General features: G+C 39.6%; 1 protein-coding gene across 1 annotated transcript in view; it reads left to right on the top strand.

Annotated features, from left to right (window-relative positions):
• The window catches only part of dyrk1b (dual-specificity tyrosine-(Y)-phosphorylation regulated kinase 1B), an 82,730-nt gene that overhangs the window by 1,643 nt on the left and 67,653 nt on the right, over nucleotides 1–13,434 (top strand). The window lies entirely within an intron of this gene.

Genomic DNA, 13,434 nt, shown 5'->3' with positions numbered 1-13,434 from the left:
TTGCCTGAAGATGGTGGCCCCCCTGTAGAGGGAAGGAGGCTGATGGTGGGCCAGGTGGCTCCGTCAAGACCTCATCCTGCATTCACTGACATTTCCCAACACAGATTCACATGTGCTGTTTTATTTATTTATTTATTTATTTATTTGGACCTTGAATTAGCCACAAGGTTGTACCTTGCCTTGACATTGGGCACTCACCCTAGTCCGGGGCTTTTCAAATAGTGGGGCGGGTCCCCCTGGGGGCACACGGTAAACTGTCAGTGGGGCTACATAGACATGGTATATACCAAAAGAAAAAAATAGAGAAAAAAATGAGATAAAGTTTGTTTCTACCTTTTTCCATTCTTTAGTAATCAGCAGTAGAACATAGCAAAATATCATCCATCCATCCTTTTTCTATGCCACTTATCCTCACTAGGGACAGCCTATCCCAGCTGTCTTTGGGCGAAAGGCGGGGTACACCCTGGACTGGTGGCCAGCCAATCACAGGGCACATATAGTCAAACAACCATTCACACTCACATTCATACCTATGGACAATTTGGAGTGGCTAATTAACCTAGCATGTTTTTGGAATGTGGGAGGAAATTGGAGTACCCGGAGAAAACCCACGCATGCACGGGGAGAACATGCAAACTCCACACAGAGATGGCCGAGGGTGGAATTGAACCCTCAAGTCTCCTAGCTGTGAGGTCTGCACGTTAACCACTAGACCACACTCACATTCATACCTATGGACAATTTGTACTCACCAATGAACCTAACATGCATGTTTTTAGAATGTGTGAGAATGTGGGTTTTTGGACTGGTGGCCAGCCAATCCCAGGGCACATATAGACAAACAACCATTCACACTCACATTCATATCTATGGACAATTTGGACTCACCAATGAACCTAATATGCATGTTTTTGGAATGTGGGAGGAAACCGGAGTACCCAGAGAAAATCCACGCACACATGGGGAGAACATGCAAACTCCACACAGAGATGGCCAAGCCGCGATTCCAAGCCAGGTCTTCCCCATCTCCTGACTGTGTGGCCAACATGCTAACCACTTGGTAGCAAAATATCAGTTCTCAACAGAAAAGGGAGAAAAAAGGCTTTTTGTGAAAAGATTTGACACAAATTTAGCTATACTGTACAAGGTAAACAACAATGCCACAACATAACACAAAAAATGGTTGTATTACATGAAAGTAACCCTTTTTTTTTAACAAATATTACACACTTGAGCTATTTACAATTTTCCAATTTACATCTGAACTGCATATGTGCACGTGTTAAAATTTCCTGTCAATGTGTTAACTCCTTTGCTCTCTACGGCGATATGCCTTTTCACTTCCTGAGCATGGATTTCTAAGGGAGAGATGCAGGCCGACCTCTTATAAAATGCACTTCTGCCACCTTGTGGACGTTTTTTCATGTTAAAAATGTACCAAAAAACACGCTCTTTTATTGTGCAGTTGCATCATCACCTCTTTATAACTCCCATGCAAAAAAAAAAAACATAAAAGACTTATACATATGTCTTTTAGGTACAGTACATCTTTGGGATCGAGACGTTGGGTTGGAAAAAAAAACGTATGACGACGTCTTTAGTAGTGACTGTGATAATGTTTTTATCAATTACAGTAAAAGCATTTAAGATGATTGACTTGTTCTGTAATAATATTCTCACAGGAAGATTTGAAGGACCCCAAATAGGGCCCCAATGACTGGGTTTGGGTAAATACGCTCCTGTGGATACAAATAGGGGGGTCCACAGCATTTGTTGGTGCCCCCAAAAAAGCAAAAACCGAGAGGGGGGCGGGGCAAAGCGTAAAGTAAGTGGCCTTGCTATAACTTCTTAGCATACCGTAGCTTCATTGGATTTCCTTCAGTCTGTTTACAGTGGGGCGGCACGGCGGTCTAGTGGCTAGCGCGCAGACCTCACAGCTAGGAGACCAGGGTTCAATTCCACCCTCTGGCATCTCTGTGTGGAGTTTGCATGTTCTCCCCGTGCATGCGTGGGTTTTCTGCGGGTACTCCGGTTTCCTCCCACATTCCAAAAACATGCTAGGTTAATTGGTGACTCCAAATTGTCCATAGGTATGAATGTGAGTGTGAATGGTTGTTTGTCTATATGTGCCTTGTGATTGGCTGGCGACCAGTCCAGGGTGTACCCCGCCTCTCGCCCGAAGACAGCTGGGATAGGCTCCAGCGGTAGAAAGCGGTAGAAAATGAATGAATGAATGTTTACAGTGGAACCTTGGCTAGCTGGTGTCATTCGTCTGTCCCAGTCGGCCCGACTCTTAACTGAAACGTACTCTAACCAAATCATTTTCCCCCCAAAAGCCAAAACAACCTATACGTATATGTAAATTCACAGTTATAGTTTTACATGAAGACACCACCCTTGCTTCTCATGTGTAGAATGATAAATGATAATGGTTGAATAACAAAGGAACTCTGGTACTACTGTTGTCTGCGGGTCCCTAGTGGCCGCAAAACCCGAACCAGCTGCTTAGAAACAAACATCTAAGCCAGGGAAGTCCAAAGTGTGGCTGGGTTTTTAATGACCATTAGGATATTGTAAAAATAAAATTAATTCATTGTTTCTTATTAATGTTTTTTAATTAATTAATGAATTAATTAATATTTAGTAAATGAATTTGCTTTGTCACCTATAACACATATGTTTTGTTTGTATAGAAAGCATACAATATGTTGACCAAATTGGATTGGTTTTGGAATCATAATGTACAAAATACAGTATATCATAGTGGCCCTCAGGCATCCTTTACATTTTGGACACCCCCAGTCTACGCTGTAGGCACTACAGTCGTCCCTCGTTTATGGCGATTATGTTAATTGGTTCCAGACCTGAACGCGATGCAATGTTAATACATTTCATATTTTTCGAATTACAGCTTAAAAAACCTGTTTATGATCTTCTAAATATAGTTTCCATTGTTAGAGCCCTCTAGACATGAAATAACACCCCCAGAGTCATGTTTAAACTCCTATTACTCAACATAGTAGACATCATAGAAAATAAGCCATCTTAGACATAAATAACTAAGATAGATGCACACATAAGCATTGACAGCGTACTTCCTGGTTTTTGATGTCTCATCAAAGCAAAGTGACTTGACACCTAGAGACCAGTTGAGAATACTAACTAGTATTCTCCAACTAATGATTAATGTAATAACTGACTAATTGGTCGATTATTATTTGGATTAATTAATTGATGAATCAGATTTTTAAAAACCCACAATTTTATACATTTTTTCCGAAGTAGAAGATTTGAACTGACAGAGCAAATAAGTATACAAACACCAGGTTGCCACTTGAATATTCTGTTAAAATTATGTAAAATAATAAAACTAGCAAAATGTTTGTCAAATAGCTTTAGTTCAACAATAAATGTTTAGTTCAACAATAAATGTACACAAAAATACAATCATGATCATTTTCTTAGTTGATTAATCTGAAGCTAGAGGAGTAATTTCCACTAAGGAAATGCAAAAACATTCACATTTGAGAGGCTGAAATCAGAGTATATTTACATTTAAAAATACTAACTATTAATTACTTTATGATTAATTGGATTAATTAGTCACTGATTGTTGCAGCTCTTTCAATTCACAAGCGAACAAGACAAAGCCAGACAAAGGGGATGTTTACGCCAACAACGAGAAAAACTGTGTTTTATTTTTATTATTTATTTATAATTATTTTTAATTGTAGTATTGTGGAACATTGGACTATTTTGCCACAGATCCTGTATAATATGATATAATATAATATTTATAATATCATTATAAGTCTGGCCTCAGCAACTAACTAGTCGCCAGCAGGACAAGCTTACCCTCGTAATGGCTGAGCTTGAATGACCACCAATAGCATGGGTATAAAAAAGGCAATAATTATAATGATATTGAACGACATGAGGAGGTAGAACTCATAAGTTGACAAGATGACCAACATGAGGAAGGGAGAATAAATAGCAAGGAGCTACCCAACCACATCGATATAAATACGCTGGAACTTCACAACAAAATAGATCAACAGCTAGATGACATGGAAAACTTAACACAACATGTCAAGGAATTGACAAATGACCATGCATCATTTTGTAAACAAATTGCTGAAATTTGTAAAAATGAAAAAAAATTCTCGTTCTTATGCTACTTGTTCCCGACAGTTTCTGATAAGAAAAGTATTTAAAAATAATCCAATATTCAATTTAGATCAGGGGTCTCAAACTCAATTTACCTGGGGGCCACGGGAGCTAGGGTCTGGGTGAGACTGGGCCGCATCAGGTTTTCCAAAAAAAAACCCCAAAAAACGCATTTATTAAAAACAGAAAAATGAATCAACTTTGCTTTGGTTCCGATTTTCTACAAGAAAAGCTCTGATAAAACATTCCACTGTTCTCAAATATCTTCATTTTTATTTTTCTACACAAAATAATTCATCAAGAATAATGAAAATCAATCAGTAATAAATAAATATAATAATAATACAACAGCAAATAATTAAAAATTAAGAAACCACATATAGTTGGTGGGTAGACAAATGATTTTTTTCAGATTAAAATGAACAAAGCATTATTAGAGCCCTGTAGACATGACAAAACACGACTATAGTCACATTTATACTCTTTTTATTTACAACATATTGCGCAACTGCAGGGTCTTGAGACACATGCTAACTCGCAAACTAGAGAGCTAGCGACCTAACCGGTAGCCTCCAAGTTATTTCCTTTAACTTAAATAGCCAAAAACTTACCACTTCCACACGGATAGGGAGGATAACTATTAACAGTTATTTAACCTTTAACATGAACATGAATCAAACGTAATAATTTTTTCTGGGTACATGATACCATACAGCATCCATATCAAACTAGTGTCCTGCGGGCCACATTTGGCCCGCGGGCCGCGTGTTTGAGACCCCTGATATAATGCCTACATCTCCCTGGGAATATGTATGATATGAATGCATTGTGATTGACATCACTTTACATACAATTACATTACTAACGGGGTACATTACTAATTTTCCTAGTGGTCCACAAATGGCCCGTGGACCGCACTTGGTTTAGATATTTCACAGGAAGCGGGGAGTGTTAACAAATGAGTGTGTTTTTGTGGCATTAGCAGGCAGAGGCTGGTTGCAGGCTTCCCCAGTGGTGCACACAGACCGGGCTTGTGTAGGTGCATTAAACATTAAACATTAAACTTTCATATCAAGGCGGGGGCCTCAAACTAGTGTCCTGCGGGGCACATTTGGCCCGCGGGCCGTGTGTTGAGACGCCGGTCGAGTGGTTAGCGCGCAGACCTCACAACTAGGAGACTAGGGTTCAATCCCACCCTTGGCCATCTCTGTGTGGAATTTGCATGTTCTGCGGTTTTCTCCGGGTACTCCGGTTTCAAAAACATGCTAGGTTAATTAGCCACTCCAAATTGTCCATAGGTATGAATGTGAGTAAATGGTTGTTTGTCTATATGTGCCCTGTGATTGGCTGGCCACCGGTCCAGGGTGTACCCCGCCTCTCGCCTGAAGACAGCTGGGATAGGCTCCAGCAGCCCCCGCGACCCGCATGAGGAAAAAGCGGTAGAAAATGAATGAATGAATGAATGATTTTGACATCAGGACATCATGAACCTAATAACGTTTTATTCACTTGGAGTAATTTGGCTCCGTAATAATAGCCTAGCTTGTGTAAGAAGCAAAACAGAAGGCTTTCAAAAGACGCTTCCCATACTAAATAATGAGCATGATGGTGGCGGACATTTAAGGTATGAGTATGATGAAAACAAAAGATCAGCAATTGCACATTAGAGCGTCTTAGTGCGTCTTCATTTAGTGTTACGGCAGGTTTTTTCTTCTCAACGCATCGTTGGGTCAACGCCAGGTCGGGAGCAACAGGCTCCAGCAGTCAATGCGGTGTAGTGTCAAGCTAGCAGATAAAGTATGTCCTTCCACCAAGTTACTAATCCTTGCCTCCATTGCCGCAAATAAGCTCCATTTCTTAGTATCATTAATCCTTTCCTGATGGTCGCCAGTTTTCTCCCGTCACCCTTTCATATGTGGAAGAATTTCCTGTTGGTTCCATGAGGGAGCAGGAAAGCAACCCCAAACCATGACTTTGCCACCCACATGCTTCGCAATTGGTATGAGATTCTTTGCATCAAATGCCGTCTTTGTTCACGCTAAACATGTCCTCTGTCACTGTCCAATAAGTTCTGGTCTTGGCTTGTAACAAGCCTAAGCCTTGACTTGATGTTTCTTTCAAATTTTTCTGACAGTAAGCAGGGCTCTCCATTAAAAACAAAAATGACTTACCCATGGATGGGGAATCCTTAAGGTGAGAACTACTTGCCCGAATTTGCCCCATGTAAAATGAAAGACTGCCATAATGATATCATATCATTTACTACATACTACCTTACACATGGTAGTCGTAGTAAGCAGTGATATTTATAAGTTGTGCACCACAATGAAACATTATTGAATAGACACATTTGTGAATCCAGAAAAAAATGCTCAATTTGTCAAACAATAATTTGTGAAGCAAAGGTGAGAAAAATCCAGCGAGAAATGGAAGCGCTAGATTTTGTAGCTTGTGCAAAATCAGCACTTGGTATTGGATCTAATGGGTGGTGTTTCATTGTGACCACTTCAAATTGTCACAGCAATGTGATTCACTCACCTGTGCCATCATTTGATTTGCTGCCGCTAATAAAATACTTGTTTAGGAGGCACTGCTTCATCACTTTTTGCTCTTTTCCTTCACAAGTTGTTGAAGAATTAGACCATGTTGGCAGGGACGCCATGATAGATGTTTTCCTAGTCAAACCATCGCTCATTGGTTGATCGCCAACAAGAACGATTCAGTGTGTGGGTAAAACGCCGACTGTGGACGGTCTAAATCAGTGATTTTCAACCACTGTGCCGCAGCACACTAGTGTACCTTGAGAAACCGTCAGGTGTGCCGTGAGGAATTATCCAATATCACTTTTTATAATTAGCATTTATTAATCATCATTTGCAAATATTATGTCAATAGCCATTATGTCAATAGTATACATGGACCCAAATATTACAATTGCATTTGGTTTATTTGCTCAAATGGAAAGAATTGAACAGGGATGGAATATTCCTTTAACCAATCCGATTGAGGTATCTTGTACCCGCTCAAACGGAAATTTGTCAGGGTGCCTTCTTCTTTGTGGTGTTTTTCTTCAAGCAGCTTTCGTTTGCATTACCGCCATCTGTGAAACAGAATCTAAACCAGGGGTGGGCAAACTACGGCCCGGGGGCCACATCCGGCCCGCCAAGTGTTTGAATACGGCCCGCCCAATCTTTCAAAAGTATTTAATTTAAACTCAACATACAACCTGGCATCATGGCCTGAGCCAACCTTTTGATGGTTGTATCAATTTCGTTGTTTGACATGGTCTGTTGTTTACAAAGTGCTCCTGAAAAAAGAGACACAAGCACATAATAATAATAAAAATTAAAATAATAATTATTATATTATTATTATAACTATTATGATTATTATATTTATTATATTAATGCTAATTATTATATTAATTTTATATATAATAATATTGTTATATTTGCATATTTTACATAATAATAATATAATAATTATTATTTTAATTTTATTTTAATTATTATAATATTTTATTATTTTTAAAATATTTAAATATAAATATAAAATAATAAATAATAATAGCAGATTGCATGACAATTTTACAGATACAATAATACCAGGTGGACTGTTACGTGTAAAATATGCGGCCCGCGGTCAAAAAGTTTGCCGGCCCCTGATCTAAACCCTTCTATACTTTATTCACAAGTGCAGTTTTATTCAAAATGAAAATATATATCTATATAAAACATGTCCTGAGTTTAATTATAAAATATTAGCAAGATTGAATTTGATCTTTTCCTGTTTAAATTGATCCCGGGTGCGTTCTTTCAGCGCATGCTCAGATATGACGTAACACGCAGATCCAGACGTTCTTTAGTTTTAAAAATGGAGGCCAGCAATCGGCACTGGACTAAGCAAAGTTTGTTTTTGATTCAAACTAAATTTCAAGACTGGACAGACGAAAAACTGTCAATACGGAGTTATTCCAACAAGTGAAAGAAAAACTCGGGGAAGCCGGTATCACGTGATGTTGATGTTTACGTTTTACTGGGCATGCCCTATTGACTATTCTGTTTGATTTTCACGGCGCATGTAGACAAGAGATTGGAATATTCCTTTCCATGGATACCATTGTTTCCCGAAAGGTCATTGGGAAAGAGAAAAAGTGGTGATGTAAAAACATGGCTACTGTGGAGTGTCTGTGGTGTAAAGACTGGCAGAGCAATGTAATATTGGTCCGTGTGGCAACACCTACCTTGTTCCTCCCATAGACTTATTGATGCACGTGGGAGGTCGTGGTGACATTTTGGAACATTTTTGGTTAGTGGTGTGCCACAAGATTTTTACAATGTAAAAAAACGTGCCGTGGCTCAAAAAAGGTTGAAAAACACTGGTCTAAATAAACGATTCTGATTGGTCCATTTCAAGATTTGCAAGGATTGGTTTGCAAATTAGCACCGGAATTACGCAGTCCGTGTTTTACCAACACCCAACAAGAACCGCTTTTAAAAAAACTCTTGGCAGTATAGCATGCCAAAGTGCATTTGCCCGACGGGAATATCACTGATTGGATTTACTTGCCCAAATTTTGATTTAACTTGCCCCGGGCCATCGGTACATCGTTATTGTCGAGCCCTGGACAGTAAGGGTTTCCTCCTTGCACGCCTCCCCTGAAAATCAGTCTTGTGCAGTCTCTTTCAGCGCTGTGATCATAGCTGATCATTTTTTGAAGCGTCTTGTACTCTGCTCGTGCTCTGGTCTTGTTCACAGTTTTTTTTTTTTACTTGCGTTCCACTTGTAAATGACTTTCCGTATAGCGGAACGGCTAATTTCATATTGTTTGAAGATCTTTTGGCAGAAAATGTAGTCAAGAGTTGAACAATATGTCCCAAATATGAATCTGTATAGTCTTGCACTTGCGTATACTTTGTACATACTGTATACATACATAGATACTACAGGTGTAATGCTATGGGATCAATTGGTACGGTCCAGAGTTGTTCCGAGTTTCCACACGCTACTCATGAAGTGAATGACGGGAAGTGTTTACAGCGTCACACATCAACTCCGTAAACAAATACAGTACATCCCAGTGTTTGGGTAGCGGGTGTCGTGGCTCACGATAGTGCATCTGCGTGTTACACGTCATTGGAGATGATATACACCATTCCAGGAACCAATCATAACCGCAGGCTTGGTCAACACTTGAGCTAATCCGATACCAGTACAAGATCAGTATAGCTGTTACTGATACCGATACATTTTACGAGGCCAACCAAAAATATTTTTATCCAAGGACTTATTCCCTGAGTTTGTAAACAATATAATATAACACTCACACACACATATCTAGAAATATAAAGTGGAACCTTGGTTAGTGTCATTAATACTTTATAGAAGGGATTCAAACTGAAATGCACTCCAACCAAATCCATTTTTATGTAAATCCAGTCAATCTATTCCAGAAAGCCAAACATTATCACAAAACACATTTTTACAGTCTGACAATTATATCTTGAGGGCGGCACGGTGGTCTAGGGGTTAGCGCACAGACCTCACAGCTAGGAGACCAGGGTTCAATTCCACCCTCGGGCATCCCTGTGCATGCGTGGGTTTTCTCCGGGTACTCCGGTTTCCTCCAACATTCCAAAAACATGCTAGGTTAATTAGCCACTCCAAATTGTCCATAGGTATGAATGTGAGTGTGAATGGTTGTTTGTCTATATGTGCCCTGTGATTGGCTGGCGACCAGTCCAGGGTGTACCCCGCCTTACGCCCGAAGACAGCTGGGATAGGCTCCAGCACCCCCGCGACCCTTGTGAGGAAAAAGCGGTTAAAAATGAATGAATGAATTATATCTTGATAGGAATGTGATCCTGATAAATATCCATACATCCATGACATATTCGCCATGCGTGTCTCTCGCCTCCAGACACTCTTCATAGGACGACGAACAGAGTGAGACATCTTGTCAGTCATAGAGTCACGTCGTCTAGCATAAAATACAACAAAAAAGTGGAGTTTCGTGAGGAACAATGCCAAGTAACGTAGTAGAAGTTTACACAAACAAATGCCACAGCCCCTGTGTGGGAATATTAATAATAGTCCATCAACACTAGAGAACCAGAAATTATTTGAAATTAGTAGCCATAAAACATAAAAAGCAACAAAATACACCTCAAACATAGCCACCAGACACACTTCTACAGTACAGAGATGTTTGGTCGGCGAGGTAAAGACTATACGTACAAAATGCGAAAATTGACGCCTATCACCATAATAGATATATTGATTTATCGAACAATTCATAATAATAATTGCGAGTCCTGGATAAATTGACATATTAGTGTCTGTGCCATCTGTTAGTCTCTCTGTGCTACACAGGCTGGATGACAAGAGGGTTCACTCTGCACGTCTGTGTGTATTGTCTCCATATGAGTCGCTGAGAGTACTTCCTGTCCCTCAGAGTGCCTTGCCGTACAGTTTTTGTAAAAAAAAAAAAAAGGTTTGAAAGCACATGTTTGGAGCTCACACAGTAGTTGCTTAATATTCTACATCAGGGGTCTCAAACCCGCGGGCCGCATTTGGACTGCGGGCCGCTACTTTGAGGCCCCCACTTTGATACCAAAGTTTAATGTTGAAACGACAGCTTAAAGATGTGTGCACACCGGACACAATTAACATGATTTTGCCCCGCCCATACTGTTACCCTACCCTGTTACCCCGCCCTGTTTTGCTTTGGATTAGCAATGAAGCTAAAGGCTTATGACGCTGGGTACAAATAGGAATAGCAGGAAATGATTTGGAATAAAAGGGAAAATACACGTCAAGATAAAGCATCTCATCAAACATGTTAAAGTTACGACGCTGCTCCCAGATGGAACTGAGTACGATGCTAACTTGCTAATTGGGTCAAATTATTAAGTTTCATTAATGTTCATGTTAAAGGTTAAATAACTGTTAATACTGTACATTTGAATCTGAAAAAATAATTTCTCTACCAACTATATGTGGTTTCTTACGTTTTTCTTATTTGCTGTTTTATTATTATTTTACTTATTTATTACTGATTGATTGATTTATTTGATTTATTCTTAATTAGTTTATTTTTTTATCTTATTTTGTGTATAGAAAAATAAAAATTAAGATATTTGAGAACAGTGGAATGTTTTATCAGATATTTTGGTGTGGAAAACCGGAATCAAAATACTGAAAAAGTGTAGGGTATAGCAGAGGCAAAAGCATTGAAGATAGTTTTTTTGTTGATTTTTTTTTCCAGTTTTTAATAAATGCGTTTTTTTGTTTTTTTTTAAACCTGATGCGGCCCGGCTTCACCCAGAACCTAGCTCCGGTGACCCCCAGGTAAATTGAGTTTGAGACCCCTGTTCTACATTATACGTTGGTAGTGTATTGTCTGTTTTCATCCACCTATTGTGTTGCTCTGTGTGTGTAGTTCTTTTGACACCAGGAGTAGGAATTGTGTTTGATGTTGTGACGCTCTGCGATTTGTAGCTAATATGGTATGTCTCACACAGGTACACTACACTTGAGTACCATGTAGTACACATCTAAATGTGATATGACACAACGATAATCTTGAAAGATAATCTTAATGATAATTGTTATTTTTTAGTTGAAATTATCGTCGATAATTAATAGCACAATTATTGACCACCGTGACAGACTTAGGTGTGTTCACAGAAAGTCATGGCAGAAGAAATGTTGTCGTTTAACACAGCTAAGTAGACAGTTTTTCAAGAAATGCTGCTAACGTTTGACAGAAACACTTTACACAACTTTACAGAGTGAAAGATGACATTCATTCATTTATTTTCGACCGCTTATCCTCACGTCTTCAGGCAAGGGGCGGGATACACCCTGGACTGGTGGCCAGCCAATCACAGGGCACATATAGACAAACAACCATTCACACTCACATTCATACCTATGGACAATTTGGAGTCGCTAATTAACCTAGCATGTTTTTGGAATGTGGGAGGAAACCGGAGTACCCGGAGAAAACCCACGCATGCACGGGGAGAACATGCAAACTCCACACAGAGATGGCCGAGGGTGGGGAAAGACAAAATAAGAAGCCAAAAAGTTACCACTTCCACACAAACTAGGAGGAGAATTCATTCATTTATTTTCTACCACTTTTCCTCACAAGGGTCATGGGGGTGCTGGAGCCTATCCCAGCTGTCTTGGGGCGAGAGGCGGGGTACACCCTGGACTGGTGGCCAGCCAATCACAGGGCACATATAGACAAACAACCATTCACACTCACATTCATACCTATGGACAATTTGGAGTCGCTAATTAACCTAGCATGTTTTTGGAATGTGGGAGGAAACCGGAGTACCCGGAGAAAACCCACGCATGCACGGCTGAGGGTGGAATTGAACCCTGGTCTCCTAGCTGTGAGGTCTGTGCGCTAACCACTCGACTGCCGTGCCGCCCTGTAAATAACATTAAAAAAAAAATAATTCTCCAGTCATATTTTGTCATTGTACGTTTCTTGAAAATGGAATGTTAAAATGTCATCGTACATCGTCTTATCTCATCCTCATGGATCAATCTCCAATCTCAGGCATTGTCTCATCTCATGACACCCGTTTTACAAGCAGAAAACACTTTGAAATGCATATATCTCATGATAAAAAGGGTTAACTGAATCCTTCATTAAAAGACACGATATGGCGGTGAGATCCCCACGGACACCACCTTGGTGTCTTGCTAATTTTGTTTTTGTTTTTAATTCAATCCAGTTTTTCACCTTCTTTTTGAAAATACTGCCACTTGCCATAGTCTTTTTTTTTATAATAATAAGCCATGTTGGCTTATTTTGCAGAGACTTGAGGCGTAACGTTGTTAGTTAACAAACAACAACAACAGTCAGTGGCTGGAGACATCATAAACGAATGACCGAACTGACTTCCTCTTCCTGTTTCCGTGTATTAGCAAGCTGAGAAGGACATTTTGTGATGAAATCCTATGAAAATGTCAGGTGATCAAGATCATCGTGACTCCATGGCTGCTGCTGAGCATACATTTATACACAGAATGTATTTGTTGTTGTTATAAATTGCCTATTTTGATACAAAACCAGACTCATTTCAATAAAGAATTGAGCCATACTTTAGTTCAGGGGTCTCAAACACGCGGCCCTAGGACACTAGTTTGAGGCCCCCGCCTTGATATGAAAGTTTAATGTTAGTGCGGCCCGCGCAAGTTTGATATGGATGCTGTATGGTATCATGTACCCAGAAAAAATTATTA

This window comes from Doryrhamphus excisus, chromosome 17, assembly GCF_030265055.1.
Source record: "Doryrhamphus excisus isolate RoL2022-K1 chromosome 17, RoL_Dexc_1.0, whole genome shotgun sequence".
Taxonomy (NCBI): Eukaryota; Metazoa; Chordata; class Actinopteri; order Syngnathiformes; family Syngnathidae; genus Doryrhamphus; species Doryrhamphus excisus.
Note: the sequence above shows the minus strand (reverse complement) of the source record. Positions and strands in the feature narration are given on the sequence as shown.